At 38.7% G+C, this 3,697-nt stretch overlaps 1 non-coding gene across 1 annotated transcript; it reads right to left on the bottom strand.

Annotated features, from left to right (window-relative positions):
* Positions 1–242: 242 nt before the first annotated feature.
* Positions 243–317, bottom strand: Trnap-cgg (transfer RNA proline (anticodon CGG)). The gene has a single exon. It is a non-coding gene; the product is annotated as a tRNA-Pro (tRNA).
* Between the last annotated feature and the right edge of the window lie 3,380 nt (positions 318–3,697).

Genomic DNA, 3,697 nt, shown 5'->3' with positions numbered 1-3,697 from the left:
TTATTTTCACTCCATTATGTCATATGGTATCATATTTTGGGGTAACTCCACAAACAGAGAAAAATTTTTTAGAGTACAGAAGCGTATAATAAGAGTAATGAGTAGTGTAAATCCAAGAACATCATGTCGAAACGTATTCAAAGTATTGGGCATATTAAACACAGCTTCTCAGAATATTTACTCCTTAATGAAGTTTGTTGTAAATAATACATCTCTTGAAACTTCCTGGCAGATTAAAACTGTGTGTCCGACCGAGACTCGAACTCGGGACCTTTGCCTTCCGCGGGCAAGTGCTCTACCAACTGAGCTACCGAAGCACGACTCACGCACGTTACTCACAGCTTTACTTCTGGCAGTACCTCGTCTCCTACCTTCCAAACTTTACAGAAGCTCTCCTGCGAACGTTGCAGAACTAGCACTCCTGAAAGAAAGGATATTGCTGAGACATGGCTTAGCCACAGCCTGGGGGATGTTTCCAGAATGAGATTCTCACTCTGCAGCGGAGTGTGCGCTGATGTTTCATATCAGTACACAGTGTCAATACTAGGAATAAGAACAACATACATAAAGATTTAAAATCACTTACTCTTGCCCAGAAAGGAGTCCAGTATTCAGCAACGCATATTTTCAATAAGTGACCAGCAACCATTAAGAGTTTAGTTTTGGACAAGGCACCATTTAAACATAATTTAAAAGAATTTTTGGTGGCCAACTCCTTCTGTTCCATCCATGAGTTTCTCAGCGAGTGCAGTAGACCATTTTAATGAATATTTATTATACTTTAATTTTTGACAATACTTGGTTGTAACAGCCAAGTAACTACCTACTGTGTGAATGATGGATCTATGGAAAGCAGATGTAAGCGTTAAGTCTGTAAATAGTGGAAGTTTAATTTTAAATCTTGTACATAATCTGACTGTTCTTCACTGACGATCCGTGAAATGAATAATTTACTTTAATTTTTGACAATACTTGGTTGTAATAGCCAAGAAACTAGCAAATGTCTGAATGATAGATTTAATAAAAGCAGATGTAAGTATTAAACCTGTAAACGTTAGAAGTTTAAATTTAATTCATGTACATAATTTTTCTGTTTATTGAGTGAGGATCATTAAAATTAATGAAACTCAAGTTTTTCTAATTACTTTTTTGTAATGTGTTTATCTGACATGTTCCACACCCAGGAGGATTCCCTCTTTTATGGGTCTATGCAATGAATAATTAATCTAATCTAATCTAATCTAAACAACCAAAAAATGGCAACCCAGACCATCTCTCCTGAATGTCGGGCCGCAAGGCGGGCGACAGTCAAGTTGGTAGCCCACGGCTGTCTGGGACGTCTCCAGACACGTCGCTGGCCATCGGGCCTTAGTTCGAAGCGGGACTCATCGCTCAAGACAAATTCTACAGCAGTCAATGAGATTCAAGGACGAACGTAAGTTGAAGAAACGAAAACCTATCTTTATAGTTCTTTGAGATCTAGAGAAAGCTTTTGACTGTGTTGACTGAAACTCACTCTTCGAAATTCCTAGGATAGCAGGAGTTAAACAGAGGAAGGGGAAACTCATCTACGTTTTACACAGAAACCAGATTGCAATTATAAGAGTCAAAAGTAGTGAAAGGGAAGCAATAACTGAGATGGAAGTGAGACATGGTTGTCGCTAGAGTTCAGAAATGAGCTCCGTGTACTCGCTTTAAACACGCTAGCGGGTCCTCCTGTATCACGTTATCGCTGTATGCTCGGAGACTCGACTCGCGAGTTTCCGACCCTGCCAATTTATAACCATAAAGTCGACATTTGATTCTTGTCGGGTATTAGTAAAAACTACTAGCGAAGAAAGGAGAGTGAACACATAAGCTCCCAAGTATAACTGAGGACTCGCGGCACCGCTACTACATTAGCAACCATTGTGCATAACTATTATTATTATATTATTTTTATTATATGTTATTAATATTATTGTTATATAGCAATACAATGAGTATTGGTTAGCAGTGAATATTGTTCGATGTGTATATATTATATGCAGCAGTGAATATTGTTCAATGAAGGGCCCATGGGAAAAAGGGGCTAAGTAAAAAAAAATGAAATTTTAGATTATTATAGTTTCAGAAAGCTTTCAACAAGCCTCTTTTATCAGCTTTTGTTTCATGGAAAGAAGGGGGATAGTCTCAAAGTTACAGCGGTTTAAAAATATGGGGTCCACGGGAAAAAGGAGGTAAGTCAATGTGAAACGCCGGCCGGTGTGGCCGTGCGGTTAAAGGCGCTTCAGTCTGGAACCGCATGACCGCTACGGTCGCAGGTTCGAATCCTGCCTCGGGCATGGATGTGTGTGATGTCCTTAGGTTAGTTAGGTTTTATTAGTTCTAAGTTCTAGGCGACTGATGACCTCAGAAGTTAAGTCGCATAGTGCTCAGAGCCATTTGAACCATTTTTGAACCAATGTGAAACTAGGAAAAGAAGAGGTTAATCAGTTGGCAGCACTGATCGCAGCTGTTGTTTACATTCCATTGGCTATGATTATCAGGTGTTGAGTTTATGCTGTTGGAGAGGCTAAGTTAGTGCTTTGTGTGTTGTGTGAATTATTTAGTTTGTCTTACGTTTTAACCGAACTGTGGAAGTGAACATGGAGAACGAAGATGAGGAAAGTATCACCTTCAGCCAGCTGTCACATTCAACGACGAAAAGGAAGAGAAGAGGTCGACTTTCCGACGTGAGAAAAAGCTTTTATCATCCACCCATGAATCAGGGTAAATGTTCCAGATTGAAATGTTTTCAGAGTATCATGAGGCAGAACTTGGGTATATTATGTCTAATTATAACAAAATTACTGTGAACGAGCAGAATGCTTACTTGGCAGGCCTAATTAATATAAATAGCATATCTCAAAGGAGACTTAGGCAATCAGAAAATGAAGCTAAAGTTCGTGATAACAGTCATATCGTGTAAGAGTGAAGAGAGAGAATTTTGTCACTGAAGTAAATGTTTGTTCTTAAGCCTTTATATCTTTTCATCAAATATCTAAAATAAATTAGAAGTAATACAACGTTATCTGAAAAAAGGCGAGTCCTAAGGATGGTCGCGGCCAACACTTTAATCGGAAACATCGTGTGACATCGGAGGCACCTGACGTAGTTCGCCAACACATTAGTTCACTTAAAGGTGAACGAAGCCATTACAGCTTGAAAACCTCTAAGAAAGTGTATCTACCACCAGATCTAAACATCAGGAAGATGTGTGGGTTATTTAAGAAATCATACCATACTCAATCTGTGTCGTATGAAAAATATAGACTTGTTTTCAGCACAGAATTTAACGTCGGTTTCGGATACCCTAGAATGGACACTTGTAGTTACTGTGATAGACATGCTGCCGAAATTGGAGCTGTTGAACATGCTTTGAAATCGTACCCGGAAAATAGCTCAGAAAGGACGAGTGCAGAAAAAAAATCAACCTACTGTCAACGGTGATAAAACTTCACTTATTAAAATCTGACATGTTTCATATTCGTAAAAGAAGTTCTAAAGCAAACGGCAGGGCATCAAGAGAATGTGAAAGTATTACTGTGGATTTCCAGAAGAACTTACCTATCCATAACATTACAACTAACAACGTGTACTACAAGAGACAGTTAAAGTTGTGCATGTTTAACATTCATATATTGGCAACCGATGAATCATATTTCTTCGTGTATGA

This window comes from Schistocerca nitens, chromosome 1 (genome assembly GCF_023898315.1).
Source record: "Schistocerca nitens isolate TAMUIC-IGC-003100 chromosome 1, iqSchNite1.1, whole genome shotgun sequence".
NCBI lineage: Eukaryota > Metazoa > Arthropoda > Insecta > Orthoptera > Acrididae > Schistocerca > Schistocerca nitens.
Note: the sequence above shows the minus strand (reverse complement) of the source record. Positions and strands in the feature narration are given on the sequence as shown.